Below are 25,089 nucleotides of genomic sequence, written 5' to 3'. Positions count from 1 at the left end.
CTTCCTTTGTTCACGGCTTGCCGGGTTGCTAATCGTTTCCTCTTCTTAGCATTATTTCTTTACACAAGTTGTCCTGTTCCTTTTTTCTATATTAATTGGTGTTGGTGGTGGCCGCACTCAGTAGAAATTTTAAAATTATACACCAAGCCGGTTTTAAACAGTAAACAAGTCAAGCAAATTCAGAGATAGTTTTCAAACTTGACGTTATGGGAATGACGTCACTAAAATAAACAACGTTAGTTTGTCAATCTATGTAATTCTGAATATATTTAAACGATATTGAAACAATAGTCACAGAAACCTTACATAATTCATTCTCAGCAAAATGGTGTAATATTCGATAACAAAACTGTATCCATTTGCGAAGTAATTTCAATAAAATTTTCAACAATATCAGAGCTCAAATATACGTTTGTTCGCTGTGATAGTGATGGGTAGAATCTAAAACAAAATTGATATTACCTAGATTATCACTTAAAACGCGCGGACGTGAAGGAAAACATCCCTTACTTTTCTCATTTCATATGATCTACTATCCACATACGTGAAGCATCAATAAACAAACCTCTAATCTACTATTTACACACGCAAAGCATTAAAATTAAACCCAAATCTACTATCCACACAAACCTACGTCAGCGCTTACAAACACAAACACAAACACTATAAAAAAAGAGTCAGTGTTTATATTCACACTACTCTACATACACACATTGGCAAATCGATTGTTATTTCTTTTCTAAAGGTTTGGGTAGCCCTGAAAAGGGCTGTTTGTTTTTGAACTCCAGTGACACCTGGTTAATGATGGCACCTTCCAGGCCTGGCACCACACACACATCTTCTTCCCCAGTCTCCTTTTACTTTTTTCTTGAGAGCGCAGAGGGAGGATGATATGCTTCAGCACCCCAATCCTCTGTCTCTGGTATCTTGTAAGCCATCCTCTCTTCTATTTTCTTTTCCTCCTCTTCCCTCTGTCTTCTCTGCTCCTCTTCCTTCTTTATTCTTCCCTCATCTACTATGGCCTCCGCTGCCAGTTCATTTAACAGGCGCCTGACATATTCCAGATGTATCTGGAGTTCAAGAAGTTTGCTTATTCTGGTATTCATTGTCTTGTTAACGAATGAACAGGGTAGCTAGACTGCCAAGCGAGTTTCAATTTATACTAAAAGCGCGGACGTGATGGAAAACATCTCCCTAAAACAAAATTGATCTTACCTAGATCATAACCAAACAACGCGCGGACCGAAAAGAAACACTCACTCACTTTTTTATACAGCCCATCACTATTCTAAACAATTTTATTAAACAAATAATATACTATTCACATACGCAAAGCAATCCAATCAAACCCCAAATCTACTCTCCCCACACCTCCAACAGCAAAAAAACCCCATAATCTTAATCTACTATCCACACAAACATACGTGAGCACTTACAAACACACAATCATATACACAAACACATACAATCACACTATAAAAAAGAGTCAGTGTTTATATTCACACTACTCTACATACACACATTGGCAAATCGATTGTTATTTCTTTTCTAGAGTATTGGGTAGCCCTGAAAAGGGCTGTTTTTTTTTGTTTGCTATGGCAATCTTTTAGTTTCTAAGAAGGCGACGTCCTCTGAGGATAGACTTTCTGTCGATAGGTCTGCATCTTCTGAAAGAGAAGAAGAACTCTTTGGCGTCGATACGACAATCGACAAAGCCTCTGTCAGGTTCAGGTTGCTGCTGCTGATGCTGCTGCTGCTGTTGTTGCTGTTGCTGCCGTCTCTGAAGTCTGTACTTCTCTGTCCATTCTTCTTTCTCCCTGTTCACTTCTTCTCTGAAGAGCTCTTCTATCAGGTCTTCAGTGACTTTTAACATTCTCACATTCTCTATCTCTTCTGGCTTCGGTATCAGACTGTGTCTGACCCTATGCAAATTCACGTAGGCTTCGTTTAGCTTAGCTAGTTTGGAGCACATCTTCGTAGGAGGATGAGGCGACAATGGATGGTTAGACTGGAAACTACCCCGGTTCTTAAAGTCAAAGCGCGGACGTGAAGGAAAACATCCCTCTACGGTTTTCGAGCCGCAACGTTCAATGAGTGTCATGAGAGGGATAGAGAGAAGTCAAAGAGCATGAATCAACATTCTTATAGCCAAACAAAAGACAAAGGCATTTTTTCAAAACACAACATTTTTTATTCAAAATCACTTAACACTAACCAACAACTCTAACATTTTTAACAATAATCCAACAATATAACATCAAACATTTTTTTCAATTTACACATTATTTTGGACAGGGTTGGCAACGTTGTGAATGAAATTGTGATTTCCACTGTTGGAAGTCATTAGGCCATTGATGGACACTACGTTTCCTAGCTAGAGACAAAAGATAAGCATAATGGTCACAAAACCATTGATCTACTTTCACATCATTTCTAGAAGAAGAACGAGGATCAAAATGAGTCACTAAATGTTCTAAGGAATAGCCCAGGCTGCGATGATGCAGAAAATACACACAATATTGTCCACACACCAAGGAATCTGTGCCTTGTAATTTCACATTATTGAATCGGGTGGTCTGAGCATTTCTTCTCATAAAGTCAATGATATCGTCTTCCAAAGGAGGCAATCCGTACGAATCGAACTATTCCACACATCCTTCTTGAGGAAAGTAGACGGCTACCCAGTGGGTTCCTGGGAGATGACTGTCGTCCGTGTTGATCACATAAGCTAGATGGTCTTGAGGTTTGCGATGAGGGAGTTCATCTTTAGCACAGACGACAGGATTCCAAGAAGCCGTATACGAACTGTGGTTCAAAAGGTAATAAAGTTCCCAGGTATCCATGTTTTGTTTTTTCCTTCTTCACAGGTAATAATAAGTCATCAATTCGATCCTGACTTTTGCTTGAAAATGTCTGACAAATAACCGTTTCTTCGTTTCGTCTCCTCACTCTGATTCAGGAGAGCTTCGATACGATCGATCTCTTGAGTGGTTAATGGTGGACAAGAATGTTCACGCAAGTCTTTATACCACTGATGCAACACGACTTCGTCCGAGATGAGACTCCAAGCTTCGTCCAGATACTCGTCCAATTTTTCTTCTTGACTCAGCATCAGGCATTTATCGTGTTGAATTTGACTGGGATGATCGTTTTGACATCCATAGCACTCTTTTTTGATCAATTACGTCATTTTTTCCACCAAGTGTTTGGCAAAACAGGAGACTAAATGCGTTTCTTGTTCTGGCCATCTTGACTTCATCATAACTTCGTCGTCTTTGTCTTGAGATTCTTTTTCCACGGTCTCCTCACATTCCATCTCCAAAGTTTCTCCACTAGGTAAAGAGGGATAACAGTCTTCCATAGCTTCTAATAGTCTAGAATGACTTCTCTCAAACTGTTGATTTCTATCGTATTATCGAATTCTGCATACAGGATGACGTTCACCGTTACATCAGGGGGTGGGTTTGCAAACTGAATTTCCACTCGAATCTGGCCGGATTTTATAGGGTGGAAATGTCCCTCGTCGCTGCCTTGGTCCGGAGTGAAACCAAAACCCCACAAAGCATAGCCTCCTGCATAATCCTCGTACGTAATGCCGTGACTGGTGTTGGTTCCTAACTGTCCGGTGGCTTCGTACAGGGACAAGTACGATCTCAAGTAATTGTTCTGGGTAAAGTTAGGCTCGAAAGGTCGGGTACACAAGGTCTTCCCATCGCGATTGACTTCGATCTTGGACACGCCAAAGTGTCCAAAGTTGAAAGGATTTTTATCGACAGCTCCGTTGAAGGCTGTATTCTCGACGATACCAAGGATCAAACGTTTGGGTAGCTGTCCTTGGAACAGATGATCTTCGATCATGGATCGCTGTCCCCTAGGAATGGTGAAGGTTTTCACTTCCACTCGTCGGATCGGATACTTGGCGGTCGTTCTGCTCAACGTCTGACTGATGTCGTTACCTAGTTTCGGTAACACTTCCACACGTCGCACGTAGAGTCTGGCTTCTTGGATGACAGTTTTGTAATCGTTAGTATTAGACAACAGATGGAAAGCGGCACTGCTGCGATTCAGTCTCAAGCGGACATCCACTCCGTTCAGCAAATATTTCTCTTGCAACCACATGTCCAAATGTAAACGATCCATCAGTTCTAAACTACGACTTAGTGCAATTTTCTTTCTTCGTTCTATAAATCCCGATAAATTTTGAGCATCCCCATCAATTGTAGTGCTGTCGAACTTTGCACCTAATGCGTCAGGCTTCCATACCACGCAAGCATCCAGATGAGTGTTTTTGGCTTCTTTTCCGTACGTCAAGAGATTTTCCAGGTACGCTCGGTAAGGGTAAGTATCCATGCTGCTGCTGACAAGTTTGTTATTTAAATACAAGTCCACTCCACTGAACAAGGAATGCATGAAATTGTTGACGGGAGCTACTCTGGACGTATCAATGAGAGGGTCACCGTCCACTTCGGTTACTTTGACTTTCAAGTACAAGTAACTGCTATTCAGATCGATGTAATCTTCGGGCTGTCCTTTGATTTCAAACTCGATGGGAGCTGAATCCGTCAAAGAGGAGACGGGATGAAATTCCACCCATTGGCATTCTTGCATCGTCATCACGGTGGGGGGCATGGCAAACAGTTCCAGTTCCGACTTGGAACAGGCGCAACATTCTCGGTGCATCATTTTTTTCTCTGCGTCTCAATACTTTAATAATCGAAAACGTCTAAGTCTCGAACGGTTCTTCTTTTCTTTGTCTTTCTAGCTTTAGAAGTGTGAAGTCTGGTGAAAGGGTGTTTTCTGCGTCGTCTCTTTCTGCCTTGTCCTTGCTGAATGCCTGACTCGTTAGCGTGCAGGGCATTTATAGGTGTTTCTCGTCGGCCTAAAATGTCTTTGCCCGTCTGCAGCAAGACATTTTTGCCAGCCCTCATGAAGGCTTCTTTAGGGTTTTGTTTGTCGATGATGACATTTTGGAGAAATTCTTTGCCTTGCGTCAATGCCGCATCTTTCAAGGAGTGCAATCCGCGTGTCACCATCGGTTTCAAGACTGGGGCCACCGAACGAAAGGCCGATTTTAACATATCTCCTAAACCGTGTCCTCGCTGTCGAGCAACCCCTCGGTACACTGGATACATGACTTACGAATCTTGAAAGAACCGTTTTCTAAAATGGAGTTTCACCGTGACTTTTCCTTTGGTGAATGACATATTTTGTCCCAGATCTCCTTTTATAGCAATGTTGACCGTGTCCAAATAAGACTTGCTGACAGGCAAATAGTGAGGATGTACAAATTCGCGGTGGACGTGATAAGTGTTTCCACCTTCCTGGTCACTGGTCGTGGCACTATCCACTTTGAAAGGAATGACACGCAGTAACGGTACGGAGGTGTGTCCCACCACGTTATACTCCACCACATCGGAATACACAAAGATCAAATTCAGTCCTTGGTTCAGTTCTACCGGGTTTCCAAAAGCTTTGTAAAAATCCATATTACTGTTGATCTTGGGGCTCCAATTGCTTGCAACCATTCCTGCATGTCCACCCAAAATTTCAAACAAACTACCATTGAACCTGAGGGACAACGTTTGGGTATCCTGAAATTTCATCAGTAAGCGACGAGCCACTTTATGGTACTCCAGGGTGACACTTTTTTTGGCTCTGTTCAGTGCTTTGCCAAAGGTTAACTGGAACCTGGAAGCAATGGTATCCACCAAATGTTGACCACTAAAATAAAACCCTGGCGGAATTTTCAAGGTGTAGATACTGAAGAGTGGATTGCTGAATGGTTTTGTGTCCCCTGAAAACACGATGTCATTCATGATTAGTTGCAATTGTTCGTTCAGGATTTCCACCTCAAAAAAGTTTTGAGTTTCAGTGATGTTTCTGATTTGTGTTGGGTGAATCATTTCCACCAAAGCCACTTCCCAATGGGCTTCGTGATCTAATAGGATGGCTTGAGGTAATTTGGCCGTGTAACAGCACAACGTGTTATTGGGAAACACCTCCATGGAACTGTCACTGGGTAAGGTTAAGCAAAATTGGTTTTGGTGACTCATAATTCCAGAGTTCTGTGGCTGTCCGAGGGGCTACTGGACGTCAGAGGCGTGTCTCCGCCCAAAATGGGGTTGTTGTTGTTATTGGAGTGGTGACTGACACTGGCACTGGACACAAGGTTCCCGTGGTTCCCGTTCGAGGAGAATTTCAGGGAGGGATTGGGAAGCAGGTAACCGATGCAACTGCTCAATAAAATAGTCCACAGTTGTTTGTCTCCATGTTGCAAACTCAGATTGGCAATGGCTGCCCCGATGACACAATACACCACAAAGATTTGGCAGAAAAAGACGATTTGCGTTTTAGGCACACGTTCTCTACACCACACCCACAAAGGTTGTTTTTGTAAATCTTGCAGAGAAGAACTGGGTAAAGGAGTGGTCGACGTAGCTGCGTCTGTGTGAAAGGGCATGATGGTCACTTCTTTTTATAGTCGATGACTTGCGAAGCGTCGATCCAAGAATCAAAACTAGGTGGATATCCTTTCCAACGTACTTTGACTTCTTTGACACGTCGTTTACCCACTTTACGGGTTCTGCGTTCGAGAATGCTTTCGATGTCGTACACGTCGTCTTCTTTTTTGGTGACACGTTGTAACTCGGGCAAATAAAACGTTCCTTTGAGCACTACTCCGTTCATGTCTTCCAATTTATAGACGACAGGATGACGGCCATGCACTCGTCCAGTGACACGAAACAATTCGGTCGTCCAGTTAGGTAAGTAACCTTTGTCGAAAGTGCGTTTGGTTTTGCTAATGCGCACCCAATCTCCTACGGCCAACACTCCACTTTTCTTGGGGACAGCCCTCGTCGGGGACGTACCAAACAGGCGCTCAAACACCAGCACTTCGTTGTCGGGAGTCACTTCTTGCGGGGCACGTCCAATGCTTCGATGGTAAGATTGGTTGTACGCTTGCACCAGGTGTGGTAAGATGTCGATGTACTTCAGAGTGTGGTGATGCGTAAAATATTTCCACATGCGTTCTTTCAAAGTGCGTTGAAAACGTTCCACGATGCTGGCTTTGGTTTCGGGATTCTCGGTGGTAAAAAAATGAATGTCACGTTTCTTTAATTCTTTTTGGAAAGCTTGGTTCAGAAATTCGGTACCTATGTCCGTTTGCCATCGAGGAGGGTGACGACCGCTTTGTTTCAACACTCGTTGCAGGGCTCGCACTAACTTGCTGCTCGATTTGGAAGTCAAGGGCACGACCCAGGCAAATTTGGAAAAGACGTCGATGACACAAAACAAATATTTGTAGCCACGATTGTAGCTGGCCAAATGAGAGACATCGGCTAAATCGGCTTGCCATTGATGATCGATGCCTTCCACTCGGGTGCGACTTCTGGAAAACTTGCGTCGAATGGGTTTGTGTAAAGTGTAGGTAGCTTGTTCTTGTAACCATCGTTGCACTTGAGGTAAACGGAGACTTTTCAGTCGAGTTTTGGCAGCACGTTGCAATTTTTGAACTCCTGCGTAACCTGCAGGAATGGAGGGATCGTAGTAAATGCTGGCTAAGACTTTTTCTATTTTTTGTGTTTGTTTGTGTGTTAATAAGTCACCCACTCTTCGGTGATGCTACTTTGGGTGGGTCGAAAGGGTGGTTTAGAAACGGATTTACGTGTCCGATGGGCTACGGGAGTAGAAGTCGAAGGTAGTGGTGGTGGAGGTGGCAATGGAATGGCTTTGGTCTTCTTTTCTTTTTTCACTTCTGGCTTCCCTTCTTTCTTTTTCACTTCTGTCGAAGGAGGAGTGGACATCATCTTTTTAACCCAAGCTTTCATTTCTTCTCGTTGGGGTGTGGGGGACGGGGTCAACAAGGATGCTGAAGTCTTACTTGAAATGGGTGCTGCTGACGGTGTTTGAAACACTTCTCGCATCTCTTCTTCCTCAGGTCTTCGTGGGGTAACATCTCTGGTGACCCCTGGGGATGGTAGTAGTGGTGGTGGTGGTAGTGATGATGGTGCTGGACTTTTCATTAAGGTCTTAAAATCTTTCAGAGTGGGTAGAGCTGTTTCGTCTAAAGCTTTCTGGTGAAAGAGTTGCAGTCTTTGCAAGAGTTGACCCTACTTTTGCTATTTTTCTGTTTCGGACAAATCTTGGCGATCCATCAAGGACTGCAATTCGTGTTGTAACTGGGACATCTCGCTCAAATTGGGATTGGGAGGTAAATGCGGGGTGCTTTGTTCTTGCCAACGATGGTATTCCATCCATCGTTTGTAAGGCACTAAAGCTAGTTTTCGTCCTTCCATGGGGTTGTCAGGGGTCGATTCTGAGATCTTGGGACTTCAGAGGACCTTTTTATCTTCCTCCCACCAGTCCTCCCAACATGGTTCCCAAGACTCCTTTCAGTAAGGGGCCTATAAAAGAGGGGTAAAATGCCTCCACGTTGGACCAACATCTTCTTCTTTTGACGAATGGGAATTTTCTTTTGAACCATTTGGCGAAGAACGTGACGATGTTTGCCTAAGCATTGTTTCTGGTGTTTGGACAAAGGGATCGTGCCTTTCAAGACGTTCAAACAGCATTCGCACACGGTATCGATGACCTCTTTGGAGGCCGATTGAATGAGTTTTTTTCGTAGAGGTGGAGAAGCTTTGGACAGGACAGATAACATGTCCCCATGTTTGACTAAACGAGGAGGCAGTCCTTTTCTTTTCTTTCCTTGGGGCTGTTTAGAAGAGGGATGTTTTCTGGAGGGTGACATCTTTGAGTCTTCAGCACCAAAAACACTGATACCCCGACTTGGTCACAGGCCTTTTTTATACTGGAACGCGTCGCCACTGATTGTCTTTACGTCGTATCAACTTGAGGACAGGCATGACACGTCGTGCAGGTGTTCGCAACGGACTAAATCGAGCCAGTTCTTGCTTGGACAAATCCAGTAAACTTTGTAACATGCCCGATCTTTCTTGAACTTTGATATTGGGAGAAGGTACTTTGTGAGCAGCAGCCACTGTCACTAAATTGGAGGGTCCTGCCACTGGGGAAGTTCTTGGGGTCATCAACGGAGACGTTCTTGGTGTGATCAACGTCTCCAAGTACTCTTCAGTTCTTGGTGTCATCAACGGAGAAGTGGATGAACGTGAGGATGCCGGAGACGCGGTCACCGCCGTGGCAGGTCGTGGTTTGCGAGTGTAAGGTTGCGTCCTGACCGAAGTGCCTCTCTTGCGACTAGTTTTCTTCTGTGGACTTTTCTTTTTCTGGGGACTTTTTCTCGGTTTCTTTTTCTTCGGGCTTCTTTTCTTTTTCCGGGGTGGTGTCTGGTAAGAGGAGGGTCCCGCCACTGGAGAAGTTCTCCTTGGGGACCTGGTCTTTTTCTTGGAGCTTCGTTTGACTTTTTTCTTGGGGAGAAGTTTGGGGGCATTAGGATCCCATCTTAAGAGAGAGCGAATGATGACCCCTCCTAGAGTACCGCTCCCTCCAGGTTTCAAAATGATTTGTTTTTTGGTTTGAGTGTCGATGCGGGGATCGGCCAGTTGGGTCAAAGCGACTTTGTTTCGATCAAAAAAGCGTTTGGTTTGATGAGGAATCTGAATGATTCCTTGGAGTAATTGACGTGCCGTCACCGTGAACCATCGTAAGACTTCTTTGAGACTAGCTTCTAAGACACGAGCTCGTATTTGTGGATTTTTTTCTCGACTGATGCCATACAAGGCACGAATCAATTTGACGGGAAGATGCGACTGAAGGGACGTCATGTTGACGTTGTGTGAGACAGACGAAAAGGGTCTGAGGTTTTTATAGATTTTTTTGTAGAGTGAAGTTAAGTCGAGGACGGAGACGTGTACAGGACAGGCCCTCCGTCTTGGCACCAGTGGTGAAACAAGTGGGTACGAAATCGCAAATCCTCGGGGGTTGTCGGTTTCAAATCGACGAGTAAATAGGCGTGTGGAGTTTGAGTGGCATCGTCGTACGCCTGAGTCAGCCAAGGCGTTCGTAACTGTTTGGTTAAGACTTGCACTTGCGATTTATCTCGAGGGCTTTTAAACAAGACCACGTAATGCGCATTGAGACTGATGGTGCGATGGGCTTTACTTTGTTGAAACACATTTTGGGTGATGTAAACGACACTGGCATTACCGTGATGCCCTTTGCGCGTGAACCACAGTTTAATTTCTTCTTCGTCTTCTCCTAACATGTCGTCAAAAATGACCAAATGGGTTTGACGGGAGTCAGAGACGATGCCGTCGTCTTCTTTAGGAATGCCTTCCACAAACACGATGGAATCGCCTTGACTTTCTCGCAAGAGGCTGTACGCCGGTTGCCACTCTTTGTAACACCACACGATCCGCTGAGGTGGTCGATCGATCAAATGATGTTTATGTTCGATCAAACGTTTGACGAATTCGGTTTTGCCTGAACCGCCAGGTCCAGCAATGAGCATGTTAAAGGGATGGCGAAGATACAAAGCCTCCCAACTGGCACGATCTAAGTGTTCGTCGATGACTTTGACAGTGGAGTAAGAGGGAGCACAGACAACAGAGGTAGCCATAGTGTCAGGAATGTCACTTGTGACACGAAAACAAACAAGACAAGAGTTTATATACTTTTTTCAGAACACGTTTATTGAATGTTTTAAAAATGAATACGAAAGACAAAAATACATAAAAGTCAAAGGCTTAAGTACAACGATAAAATGCACATGAAAATCATTAACGTGGAATAAAAACAAGTGTCTGTACAACATGTTTTGGGTAATGTTCTGACCAGTTCTATAGGGGGGGTAAGGTCACACAAGTGTCGTCCCGAAAGGGTCTTTCAGGCCTGTCCACGACAGTCCTGTCCTGGGTGACGGGTTCTTCTGGCACCGTCACTAACACAGGTTGAAAAGTGACTTTTTTCCTTGAACAACTCTCGTGCATACTGGGCCACTTCTTGGGTCCAAGTCTCAAAATTCCATTTTTTCCAGGCACGGACATCTGTCCAATGGCTGGTGTAAGTCACAAGCTACACATACATTGTCATACACGTCTTCGGTAGCTAAAAGTTGACGAATCTTTTTTTCCCGTAGAGGTCGAGAAGTATCCAGATGAAAACGTAAGGCTTTGAGCAAAAGGAGTCTCTCGTGAACATTTAAAGGCACCACTTTCATGTTGAATGGGGTGGTAAATACTGTTCGTAAAGAGTCCACAAAGAATCGGCTGGTAAACGAAATCCCAGAAAACAAGTCACTAAGACACACACCACTTGTCGACCCAAATTGAATGGATACAGTTCTTGTAATAATCGATGGTAATGATCCACGGTTTGAATATGGTCATTGAGTTCCTTCCACGGAATCTGTTCAATTACATGCGACATAAGTCGTGGCATGGCAGCCTGTTTTTATAGTCTCTTTGTTTCGGAAACAATACACGTACTTTCTAGCCAGAGATCTTCGTTCTCCAGTGGGGAATCTAAATCTTGCATACTGTAACCTAAACTTCAGAGTTTGTTTAGGAGTTTCCTCTTCCACTAAGTAGATTCCACGTAAAATATGTTGGTAATCCTTTAACTTGTCCTCCTCAATGCGTTGCACTAGGTGAATCTCGAAGTAACCAAAATGATCAACACGTGGATCATCGGGGCCCTGGAAGTATTGAACAAGGTCTGACCACTGAAACAATTTCTGACGAATCAGTTCTCTTATATCATTCAGGTACCATTGGTTCAAACACCGGCGACGTAACGGATGCAACTGTTCCTTACGTTTCACTTGTATTTTCACCAGCTCTCGGTAAATGCGTTCTCTCAACTCCACAGGCAAAGCACGAATGTTCTCTTGTAAAGTATCCATGAATAGGTCAGTCCGTACAATTCACAATCTTCTCCTAAAGCAAAAAGTAATCCACATAGTGAGTAATTTCTGACCACTGCCATTCAGGGTAACGTCCAAGAATGTCACTGAACTCTTTTGATGTAAACGGTCTAGAGTAATATAATAGGACGAATGCACACTTGACCCAAAGAAATCTAACACACTGGTTGACTTTTTTCACTTTCCTCTTGTGAATTTCTCGGCACAAAAGTTCTACAGTGACCCACTGAAATTTACTCTGGCAAGTCCCTGCCAAACTTCTTTGTAAATCTTCTCTTGCAGTTCTTTAGGTAATGATTCATTATCGTTTTTGAAATGAAGTTTAAATACTGGTCTCGGTGATGTCCAACATTTGACTCCTAGCCAATCTGGTTTCGTCTTCTTCGTCAACGACATGGTAAGTTACTTCAATGTCTCGGTCCCACTAAGGGTAAGTAATGACAATTCGGTGACCAACGAGCATGTTCTAGGTAGGCCGAATCTTGTGGTTCCCAGTGGTGAAGTGACACACCGCAACTGAAGCACTTGACTTTATCTCCTTCGCCCAAGCAGAACAATCCGGCTCTGGCTAATTCTTCAGGGGTCGGTCCTCCCAGATACTTAGGCCATTTTCCTTGAACGATTGAAGACGATTTTCAAAGTCGCAGTATTACGACAAACGCACAGGAAACGAATATTCGTCTTTCACAGGTTCTTTTCGATGAGGGTTGGGTGACATGGACAGGAGTTTGCTCAGGGCTGGATGACATCCGTAGGGAGGTAGACGTGAAGGTGAACATCCACCTTTAAAACGAAACCCAGTAAAATGTCCAAGAGGACGAGTGGCATCGCTTTCACATCCCTCAAGTTTGGCACGCACAGCATCACTTTCCATGATAGAGGTAGTGACACTAAAGTTCCCATCATGCTTTACGGCATCGCTAAGGTCACAACGTACAGCATCGTTCCCATCGCAAGGCTCACAATCGCATTCTACTTCAGAGTCCCCAACCTTGAATTGTGCCTGTCTGAACTTGTTTTGTGTTTCTCTGAAAGTATTCATCTTGTTCGCTTGGTCTTGGTAGTCACAATGAACTATTGATCTTGCCTAGGGTTCCTTTTTATATACAGACCAATACCGACGTGTCCATACGGTAAGGTGAAATGATTGGGAAGTCGCACTCGCTTCTGGTACACGATTTGATAGACTTTTTCCAAGGGTCGACTGACGATGTGGTGAGTGGGTAAATGTACAATCTTGTTCGGTTGATAGGTGGTCACTTTAAACTGTTGATCTTTTCCAGACTGCAAGGCTTCTTTCAATACGCCAAAGTTCACCACTCGACTGGTACGATAATTCAGAGTCAATCCTTTCACTTTACACTTCGTGTGCACTTCTCCTTGTTTGTCCCGGTATTCGTAGCCGTAATTTTTTGGACCGCCACTGACGAAACTTAGAATCTTGTCGTCGGGATGCTCGTCTGTCCAGGCTCCTAAACGGTCTCCTTCCATGTCAGGGTGCTGTTGACTCGGGTGATGGATGTAAATGCAACTGTCCCTGTCAAAGTACAGGACGCGTTCCCCTAACAGTTCTAAAGCTTCGTACAATTTTAAGCGAGCATGAGCTGTCACGTAAGCCGCCATGATGACATTTCCAAAAGGGTCGTCTTGTGCAAAGTCCAGATCTTCTTCGTAATTGACCAAGATCAAATCCTCGCGAACGACGTCCACGTGTTTCATGTATTTGGTTTTGACGTGAATCATCTGGAAGTAACGGGAAGGTTCTGTCAAATACTCCGTCTTGGGTAAACACGGTCGTTGTGCCATTTTACCCCACAAGCAATTTAACATCACTTTGGCAAACGATCGCCTGCCTTCGTTTTTCTCGATGTGGTCTAAAGAGATGCCTTCTTGTTCATAGTATTTCTCTTTGAATTGTATTTGGTCTTCGGGAGTGTGACACCAGGAAGGATAGCCGCTGGCTTCTTGCTTCAGTTTCAAAAAGGCATCCACGTAGTCGGCGAAAATGCCTTTCTGACTGGGGTCACCCTTGTGGCATTGTTGTGTCTTGGGAAAGTGACAAATTTCGTACACTTCTAACAGTTGGTATCCCATGTCCAGAGCTTTGAACAATTCTACGCTGACCTCGGTTCCCGTCAAAGCCCGTTCTTCCTGGGTGTGCTGACAAGGCTGATCTTGGTTACACGTTTTGGCACAAGTACGGCACAAAGGAAACATCAGTTTGCCTTGGCAATGGTGAGGTAAGACGGGATGGTACAAGTCCTTGGGAGGCAAAACTTTGCACTTGATCAAGCCTTCGTATTGTCGAACGTTTTTCAGGTTGATGTGTTCCGTCAACAATTGTGGGTGCCCTGCAGGAAAGCGACAATATTTGCACACGTAGGGATACAGCGAACACACGTCCAAGTATTTGATTTCTTCTCCTTTCTCTTCGTCGGCTTGATACAGCAAACAGGTGGCAATGGTCCTTCCTCCGTACAAACTATCCCTCGGGTTCAGGGGATCCATCAACTGGTAACTTTCCACGAGGCGTTTAAACTCGGGATCGGTTTTCAAACGGTGATCGTATTCGTGTTCCCACATTTCCACCACTTGATATCCTTCCTGTTCTAACTTTAGGCGTCGCTGACAAGTGGCCTGGTACAAGTCTTCCATGGTTCGTTGTAAAAACTGATTTTTAGTGCCACGGTCAGGGTAACAGACGGGACATCCGTGAAATAGGCAACCGTTCAACTCATACACGATCTTGGGGTTTTCTAAGTCCCAGCCATCGACCGAATGCGTTCCGATGGTCTTTTCGCCCCCTCCGTTGCGGGCATGCTGAATCCATTTGTCTTCCTTGTCGCACAAGTAATGTAACCAACGTAGGGCTTTGACCGAATATTGACGTTTGACATAGTTGGTCGTTTGAGGACTGATGACATCTACGGTGTTTTCAGGCATGAATCGTTGTCGATACACTAAGGAACACGCTTTGGCAATGGTGCAAGCTTCTTTCAAAGGATCGACCCCTCCGTGTTCCATAAACAGTTCTCGAAATTTTCCACAGCAACGTCGTAAAATGTCCACGTCGGAACGACAATACTTTAACATTTCTTACTGAAAGTCGAAAGGGTCCGAGGCGTGAGCCTGGTAAAAAGCGTAGAAAGCTTCTCGTTGTTCGGTACGCATGCTGTCGGGGTCGTAATAGTGAGCCTCAGGTAAATGGGGTAGAACGGCGTGTTGATTGGCTTCCGTATTGAAAAAGTGTGGAAAGTACCCTTTAGCCATTTCTGTCATTCCAAACGTTTTAGGCATTCGACTCAAAGGCATGGACAAGGAACTCATCGAATCTTTAAACTGTACTTGTCCCACTTGCATGAAAATGATTTTGGCTCCGTTCAAAGTGACTTTAGGACGCTCGGTGCCTTGTTCCGTATAGTATCTCAAAAGAAACTGTCCATCGTATCCGGAGAAATTGTGAGCCATCACCGTGGCATGACGATGACAATCTCCGTAACGTTCGATGTCCTCTTGGCTCCACGTCTTGTCGATGGGGTCTAAGACCCATTGTGCAAAATCGGCTAACGTGTTCGGTCCTCGAAAGATTTTTTCACGCCCTCCGGGAATCTTGCTGCAGTGAGGGCAATGACTGAAGATAGGTTCCTGAATGCACTTCTCGCACGCTCGATGAGCCACGCAGATATTAGGAATGTGAATGCCAGTCTCTTGCATGCATTCGAAATCAAAAAAGATGAAATTGCCTTTCTTCTTGCGACCGTACCCTTTCTCTGGTTGGGGTTGGTATTTTTGCACGTAGCACTGGTGTTCCAAGTCCACGATGTGATGACAAATGTGACATTTTTTCTTTCCTTGACATACGTGTGCCTTGACATTATTGGCACGTAGGCCTTGTCCACAGGTAGGGCACAATCTCAGGAGTTGACAAGCACATTTCTGCTATGAACCATGCGTCTTCAGATGTTGTTGGTAACAGGCAGGGCTGACAAACGTGCGCAGACAAGCAGGACAATGTACTCTTTCTTGTCCTTCGCTCAGACAGGGTGGAGAGGCCAAACATCCTGAGCATTTCAATCCGCAATGTTTGTGTTGCTCTCGATTATTATAACCATGGTCACATTTCTCACAGTAATAACCATATCCCAGGAATGCAGTGATACTGGTAATGGTATCGAAATGTTCATCGTGATAATAGACATGAATGTATTTTCCGTCCTTAAAGTCTTGGCCTCGAAACAACAGAGGTCCGCGCACTTCTTGAGGGTGCACTTTCAAGGTGTAGCGTGGAGCTAGGACATCTTGCAATTTTTGCATTTCAGGAATGCCGCAGGGTGTGTCTTTGGACAGTCCGGCTTGTTGCAACAGGAGTTCTGCTTCGTTTCGTTGTTTGGCTCGGTCCGATCGTTGAATAGTTTTCCAGGCTCTTTTCCATTCTGTCGTGTCGTTCTTGTTGGCATAGGTTCGTCCCACCACGATGGCTCGGGCTAAACACATCTGGTCTTGAGAATTGTGAATTTGGACGAGACTCTTTTTGGTGCTGCGAAGGTCGTTCACCAGTAACACCTTATTGCGTTGTCCGGTCCCTTGAGGAGGAGAGACGTGGGTCATGTCCAGTGTGGCTTTTCCATCGGTGATGTCAAACTGGTCATTAGATTGTTGCACGTGTTGAATCTTGTCCATGACTTTGGAAGCAGTTAGTTCTGCGGGTCTGCTAAACTCGATCCAAACAGGGGATTTCAAACCGTCGTGTTGTATGGAAAGTCTCAAGCGATCGTCTTCTTTGGGTTGACATTGTCGCTTGAGTGCGGTGAGCAAAGAATCCCACACCCCAGTGATGAACCCTTCTGCTTTCTCTAACGGTACTTCGGACTTGAAATCTTTAAACTTCACTGTGTATTTGTAAGCCGTGGTTCTAAATTTTCTAGGGGAGCGCTTTTCCGTCTCTCGAATGGAATAGTACTTTTCAGGGTTGACTAAGGGTGGTGAACTTTGTTTAGAGGGTTTGGATTCTGGTTCACTCATGTCCTCTTCAAAATCACTGGCATAAATTTGTGCCAAGACTTCAGCCCTGGTACGGGGCGATAGATCACGTTTCTGCCTCTTACTTACTTCTTCTTTCTTCTCGAATGAATTGGATCGTTTCATCTTGAGTGAAAAACGTCAAATGACTCAAGTTTAAACACCATGGGCTAATTTATAGTCCTAGCAAACCAGCGTATATAAAAGGGTGTGTGTCTTGTCCTTTCACTATTCATTTCACTCTCTAACCGAGCACAACGATGGAAGAGACTAGCCAAATCGAACGTTTCATCAGAGCTTTGCGAGGGGTCATTAGAAAATTCTCTTCAGACCAGCCGACGGACTACTCTCCTTCCTTTCGAGATAAAAGTCAAGATACTTGCTATATCTGTCAGAAGAAAGGGCATTGGTCTTCAGAGTGTCCAGACCATCATAAAAGAAAAAAAAGGGCTAGAAAAGACAAAAGTCAAGATACCTGTTATTATTGTCAATAAAAAGGACATTGGTCTCCAGATTGCCCAAAAAAGAAACAAGAGGAGTCAGAAGAAAAGAGGGATTCTTCTTCAGAAGAGAGGGATTCTTCTTCAGAAGAGAGGGATTCTTCAGAGGAAGAAAGCAGCCAGGTAAAGAAAAAAAAACAGGAGAAGAAGGAAAGAAAGTGAAGAGGAAGAGGAGGAAAAGAATGTGACGGTGAAGAAATTTAAAAAACAGAGAGACTTAACAATGAGAGGGAAGGAGTGGAAGAACTTTTTAAAGTGCTCTGTTGTGAATTGTGAATTGGATTGTAACTATTGATAAAAGAATAAATTAGCTATAAAAAGGTAAGTGTCTTTGAGTTTTGATTTTAAATAAGAAGCTACACTCACGCACTCATATACACGTACTATAGGGGTAAAATGGGGGGTTTTTTTGTTGATTTTTGAGTTATTGGCAATTGAAAGTCTATCTCTTTTCGAGAGAAGTGGGTGGCCCTGAAAAGGGCCTTTGGTTTTTGGTGTAGGGGTGAGTTTAAGCAATCAACTTTAACTGCCTTAAGCCTTTGCCACGGCCAAGGCCTACTTCTGGACTGCGTACTGTTGATGATGATGATTGGGTTGAAATCACTAAGGGTGGTACGGTAGGCTTAGTCACAGGGTTGACGTGTTTAGCTCGGTCAGGTCGTATTCTCTTCGGTCGTAATGAAGAAGTCTGATACATTTGTTTCAGACTTCTTAACTCCGCTAAAATGTCCAACAGTACCGTGACCGTTTGATTTTCACCCTCTTGTTTCTTTGTTGCTACTTCTTCGTGTTGTTGTTTTTTTCTTACCTCTTCTTCTTGCTGCTGTTGCTGTAGGAGAAAAGCTTGTTCCGCTTCCTTTTGTCGTTGCATAAATTTCTCCAATTCTTCTTTCTGTCTCTGTCTAAAATTCTCCAATTGCGGTAATGAAGGTGACGAAGGTTCCGGAACAAATTCTTGCGAGGTAAGAAAATCCACAAAATCCCAATTTACCTCTTCTGAAAGTAAGTCCGGGTTCCCTTGGGCGGTCTCCACTGCTGGTGCACCCCAATGGATCGTTTTCTGAGTTTCCGTCATGTTGAATCACTGTCGCATAGATTGACTGCACACAGGCGCTAGCGAATCTATATAGACCACGTGACGTCACAGACTGCTCTCTTCGAATTGGATGCGGGCTGACTGAATTTTGTAACGCGTGTTTGGATTGGTCAACAAACTCAATCCGTTTCAATCCTACCTCTACCTATAAATAAGTGCAGTTCACTGCATTGATTCGGGGCCCCGAGTGGCCGAGTGGTCTAAAGCGCTCTTCGTTACGGATCACTGCCATCTCACCTCTGTCTGCGGCGGTTCGAGTCAAAGATTCAGCCAATGTGGGCATGTGAGAAAGCTTGCCAGTAGCTTCTCGTGGGTCGGTGGTTCTTTCCGGGGTTTTCCGGGTTCTTCCTCCACCATTAATACTGGCCGCCATGTATAGCCTATCGTGCTGAAAAATGGCGTTAAACCCCACAACAACAACAACAACAACAACTGCATTGATTCACCTGTTCTCGGTGGCTCAAGATGTGGACCGATGTGCAATCTTCTACGCTTGTGTCTTCAATGATGTTCCGGACGGACATACAAATGTATGTCCGATCCAAGTGAACATTTGTCCACAGGACAGACACCAGTCTGTGGATACGTAGGATCTACGTAGAAAGACAAGGATGCCTCAAAAGAGTCCTGATTTACGGTCCTACAGTGAGACGCAGCCTAAGGACAAGAAGAAGACCAATGCGGTGCCCTTTATGTTAATGGATACATTAACATAAACCCAAAGGCCCTTTTCAGGGCCACTCATAGGTCTCGAAAAGAGATTGACTTTCAATTGCCTACCCCTTTTTTTTCTTTTTTTTTATTTTAAAAAAAAAAATCCCATGTTAGATTTCCCTTGACTCTATACAGTCCCACCCTGTTTAAATTCCTTTGACTCTATACAGTCCCATATCCCCATGTTCAATTCCCCTTTGTCGCTCAACAGTCCCAAAATCTATTTCCCATGTTAATTTCCCTTGTCGCTAAACAGTCCCACGATTTTTCGTCCATGTTAAATTTACATAGTCGCTAAACAGTCCCAGGGTGGTTAATGTTAAATTTACATAGTCGCTAAACATTCCCGGGGGGGGGGGGGGGGGGTTTGTAATGCTAATTCCCATTGTCCCTGAATCGTCCCCTTTCACTACTTAGAAAAAAATGGAAAACTAGAAGGAAACCACAGACTTTGGATGGGGAACCATAAACTCTAGCTCTCACATATTTTGCTTTTACAATGCATTTATTTCACAAAAGACGGAAGGGGGGGTGGTGGCTGAGTCTGGGCGGGCCTAACATGAAATGAGCACGAAACAGAAGAAAACTTCATAGAATATGTTTTATTTACAATTAGATGGGTCAAGTTATACCCTGGAGATGCTTGGAATGCAGGAGCTTACAGGGGCACCACCCTGTGGCGTTCAACGAACTTTCTGTTATGAGTTGGGGTGGGGTGCTCCCAATATTTATTTGAATTACTATGGAATTCCCACCCTGGCTCGTTTTTGTAGGAAGTGAAATTAGTGGTAGAGAGAGATACAGCTCCGAGCCCCCAGTCAGCAATACCGACAATTAAATTATTAAGAACACAAAGGTGAAATTCAAAAGAATAACAATTTAATACAATTTAAACGATATTAATTTCTCAACCAATCTTCTTCCTCTCGACCATGTAACAACCTATTTCATAACGTGATTATAGTGTGAGATGGCTTTTCCCTGTACTTGGTTTCTACTCATCTGTGCCCTACTCTGCTAATTCCTTTCCTCCTTCCGGCGTTCTCCGTACTCTGATTCTTCCTATCCTCTTCCCCTTTTGTCTCCTTTTCTCCTCCCCCTTCTCTCTCTCTCTCTTTCTCTAGCAACTGGGCTTGTTCTCTGCCTACTGCCTTGTTCTATCCTGTCTCTCTGATACTCGGGACTTGACTACCCGGTAGTTCTGTCCCCAAAAGCTTCCTGTGAAAACACAAGGACGTTAGCATGTTTCGTTAGCCATCTCGCTCACACTAAATCAACAATCAATCATCAGATAAAGGCTATCTACATCTTCGCTCACGCATTGATGCACATCGAAAACCACACACGTTCTTATAGAAAACAACGTTGAAATAAAGAGCGGTATCCTACTTATCATACAGACATCACTAAATTGCGTCACATCAATATATTCTTAATCTCATTATTCTGAACAATATCACAACAATCAGACGCATTTCTGTACATTACACTCCCACAAGTGTGCACAAATATTCAAATATCCATATTATTTAAATTTACACACTGCAACCATTTCCAAAGTTACAATTTAATTCAACAATTGCAAAATCTAGAATATCACATAAATAAATACACTAATTTGCCACGAAGTAACCAGATAGCGAATTACAATATTAATTCTGACTACGAGCTAGCAATCTACATAATCATAGCTCATTTCTCAAGTACGCATGTAAATTAAACAATACAAAGGTAATTTCTACGTACTAACAATTCTAGTAAGTAAACATACATACTGCACATAATTACAATTACAATGCCGTAACATTCTGCAACAATCGAGCAAATAACTCACTGACCTTTACGAAGCTTTCTGTCCTTGAATGTACTAAGGTTTCTTTTCCCGCCAATTCACGAGTGGCTTCCTCGGAGTTATTGCTACAACTTCTCAGCACGATGCTTCACAATGACTAATTCGTTCCCAGCCCAAATGACTGTTAAATTCTGGTTCGAATTGATGGCCCCACCCTTCCTCAGTTCCGATTGGATATCAATTCTACCCCAGTCGGTCCAATTTAACAGACGAGCATCAGGCCATCTGTCAAAGCGGGGAGATTTACAACAGCATGGAGGGTCCTTTGTTCTTAAAACAAAGCTTCCAACGTCTACACGTTAGTTTTGACACCTAACGATGTGGGCTCTTGTACACACACGAATCACTACGATAGACGCATGGTCTACATATACATGGCGCTAATCCATTCCTTTGTTCCTGACTTACGTAATCGCGGGCAGGCAAACGTGACACACACTATGGCCCATAAAAGGGCTTCCATCCCACAGGCCGACCCTTGTGTACGCTTCCCTCCAACCCCAACCTCTTTCTCAAAAAAGAAAGAAAAAAGGGGGAAAAGAGATATTTCTGGCTCCGCCCCTATTCATGACAGTTGTTTGATTTGAGAGTGGCTTTAACTTTGATCTGATTAACATGTCTCTCAGACTTTGAGGTCTGTAGAATGCTACTACTGATTCTGAAAGGAAAGATGATGTTTATCAGTTCGAAAAATTCATTGGTTGGCTAGTGTTTTTTGTAATGATGCGATATACTGAGAGCTATATGGGTGGAACGTGAGGAAAAAGTATAAGCATCCTGGATTCGCCAGCTGTTAACCACTCAAGCTCAGCGGAATAAGTAATATATCCAAACCGGCAAATTCTCGTGTTTTGATAACAATACATTTCCTACAAAAGATGCCAAAATAACATTTTCCTGGCATTAATTTTATTCCTCAGACCGATGATCCCAACATCCATTCCTCTTTTTATTTATTTACACTCAAACATAAAAAATGCATATAACTTTGTTGATTTTATTATAATCGGTCGCAACACAGGTTTACAATAATAATATAGAACAAAACATCTAGGTTTAAGCAAACACTAGCCCATCATATACTATATCGGGGCTAACAAGAAACCACTACTTGTAGCCCATCATATGCTATATCGGGGCTAACAAGAAACCACTACTTGTAGCCCATCATATGCTATATCGGGGCTAACAAGAAACCACTATTTGGAAGGCTGTTAACAATCCTATAACGCAATTTTCATTGCTGACCTACGTATGTCAACAATTAGGCTACATTATTCTTTTCCCTTTCCGACTAGCAAACTACTTTGTAAGACGCATAATAACGAGTAGTGTAGCACAGCCTTGCTCTTTGTATTATCATCTTGTTATTGTACAGTATTTGTAAATATCAACAGCTAAAAAATTGTATAGATTCTGTAAAGTGATAACGTTTGTGTATTTTGTTCTAGTCTCGTTTTTGTAATCAGTCTATGTAACTTTGTGCCCTTGAGAATGAAATCGGCAGATTCCGAAAGAGCTAGGGCTGTTTCAGACCTGTTTGTCAGGTTATGCTTTCACACACACACACACACACACACACACAGAATTAAATCTTTTCTCGTTTCTCGAAGAATACAAACATAGCTTGCGACCACAAATGAATTTCTGTGTACTCTAAAATAACGTGGCATTCAGTTTTTTTCTGCACAATTTATCAAGAAACATAAAATTCATATATTTGTTAAAATTTATTTGCAAAAGTACACTTGGACTAAATTTAAACGGCGAAGTCATAACTATTTTTGTACGACCATAGCTTCTTGCCACTAGATGTAACGTAAATGCTCTTTCTCTCTCTCTCTCTCTCTCTCTCTCATATTACCAAGGTCGACGTTTAGGAAACAGATTACATTCGTGACCAGAAATATTGCCTTACACTTTGCAAGGCACAGCATAGACTTCAAAGTTATGAAGGTAGTGAAACGTTCAGCATTATAAGAAAAAAAATATTCTGATAATATGCGGGAGGGTGAATAATATTGGGTCAGACCGTCTAAGAACACTCAAATATTTTAGATTCAGGGTTTACCTCGAGAGGGCAAGGCAACCGTTTGCCAGGAATAGGTGTGTAACGCTCCTTGGAAAGGTATCATCTGGAAATCTTGTAAGTGATGATAGAATAAAGTAAACATCTATTCTGTTGTGAGACTCGAATATAAAAGAGTCTAGTGTAGTTAAAAAAAGAGGAAAGAAAATAAGAATGAACTCAAATACAAATGAACGAACATATCATTAAACTAGAGCAACTACGCCAGAAAATTTAAACAAAGTATTATTCAGTGACACAAATGTTTATATGGCTATCAAAATCTCAATCTAACATACCTTATCACTAACCTCACCAGCAGAGACTAAATTTACAGACAACCCAACCCCCAGTATCATAAGGTTTGAGGTCAACATCCGAGAAAAAAAAGTGGAGTCACGCAACAGTTTGACCATATGTACTATGAATGAAATCACAACTAGTTTAACACCACTGATATATTCCCATCATATGGAAAATGGAGGTTTTATATTTTTCCATGAGAGTCACATTTTCTTATTCTGAAAGAAGAAAAAAACATCACTATCAAATATATTTAAAGCAGATTTTTCAATACAATAAGGCTTATTTGTGTATAGGGTTTGAGATGCTTTTACTCTGAGGTACAACCGGGACCAAAAGATTTGTGCTCCGATGTTTGAACAGGGCTGAAACTTTTTCTCCCCAAGCGGTCAAGGTCGAGGCGCATGCCTACACGAAAGCGTCTTGGTCGCCCCCCACCCCCACCCCCACCCGTCAACATCGCATCGTCTCAAGCCCCATGCAGGCGGAGACAAAACACCTTTACCCCAGCAGGGACGGGGGTTTATCCTGCAATTCGAGATTAGCGTGCGGTGGTAAAATCGTTAGGCTTTTTTGATGTGTTACGTTCATGTCGTCCAATTAGAGATTAGTGTGCGTTTCGAAATCTTATTAGAATTTTGTAAGATTTCATGCACTTATTAGATATTAGCGATTGGATTTCCAACACCGGAGTGCCATTATTTGTATTTCTACAAAGAACTGTAGATAAGCACAGTACTGACTACAGCATATGTCATCGTCATTCATCTTGGATTTTCCATCAGGATTCGAACTTGAAATTATTAGAACATTTATTACTAGGACTTTTGCAATTTAATTCGTGGATTATTCTTTGATTATTTTTGGGTCTGATTCTTGAAACCGCAAGTTCTTCTGCTTTTTTCATTTTAACAGAATTTTCTAGGAAAATAAGTTATTTGCTAAATTTTAAAAAGCTTGTTGGTTTCACTCTTTCTGAGTTACTGTTTATTCGAGCCTAAACACGTAACAGCCAGTTTCAGCTAAGGCAATCTGGATGCCGGTATACGCCAAACGCAGTAAAGACTGCATGCTTGAAGGTGATCATACCGGCAGCTACCGGAGCTAAATAAGGGCAGTCCTTAAAATATACGTGGGTACAGACACCTGACAGCGACGCCTGGACAAGTGAGTCGTTTCTAAGATCGCTCACCGGCTTAACATCAGCAACGATTTGTAAGGATCTGCCGAGGCAACAGATGTAGAGGCTGACCAGTGACGCCCCAAGTGAAGCTCTCATCTTAGCGCGGAGAACATGAATACGAACTTTACTTTTCGATCTCAGCGTAATCCCCTTGCTTAAATTTTCGATCTCCTGGTCAGAGCCGTGGAAGGTATGGTCCTCTTGTTCTCATATCCAAAACCAAGGCAAGCTCGTTTCGATAAAAATGGCTTATATAGAGCGAGTTTGCTCCTAGGCGTACAGCCTGTTTGGGGACATCTTCAATGGTCACCAGCACCTCCTTCATTACAGGGTTGCACAACAGCTGTGTCGATGACATCGTTGCAGCTGGTATCCGCGTCCTCGAACAGATTAACGATGCCTTGTAAGCTTTTTCGCAGGATGAACATGTTGATGTTCCATACGGTGTTACTTTTGTTGCGAACTATCCTTCACCCGCGTATAGTAAATAGGAACTTCGACTATGCAGT

The 25,089-nt window shown here is 43.2% G+C and overlaps 1 protein-coding gene and 1 long non-coding RNA gene across 3 annotated transcripts in view; both read right to left on the bottom strand.

Annotated features, from left to right (window-relative positions):
- Nucleotides 1-25,089, bottom strand: part of LOC149807166 (uncharacterized) — a 268,034-nt gene that overhangs the window by 238,682 nt on the left and 4,263 nt on the right. The gene's annotated exons all lie outside the window — the stretch shown is intronic.
- LOC149807167 (uncharacterized) lies at nucleotides 20,032-21,623 on the bottom strand. Its single transcript, XR_016414487.1, has 2 exons — nucleotides 21,013-21,623; nucleotides 20,032-20,392 (listed from the first exon to the last, which is right to left on the bottom strand). It is a non-coding gene; the product is annotated as an uncharacterized LOC149807167 (long non-coding RNA).

Source organism: Sinohyriopsis cumingii, chromosome 1 (assembly GCF_028554795.1).
Source record: "Sinohyriopsis cumingii isolate HCF-2022 chromosome 1, ASM2855479v2, whole genome shotgun sequence".
Taxonomy (NCBI): domain Eukaryota; kingdom Metazoa; phylum Mollusca; class Bivalvia; order Unionida; family Unionidae; genus Sinohyriopsis; species Sinohyriopsis cumingii.
The sequence above is the reverse complement of the archived record's forward strand: the minus strand, read 5'-3'. Positions and strand labels throughout refer to the sequence as shown.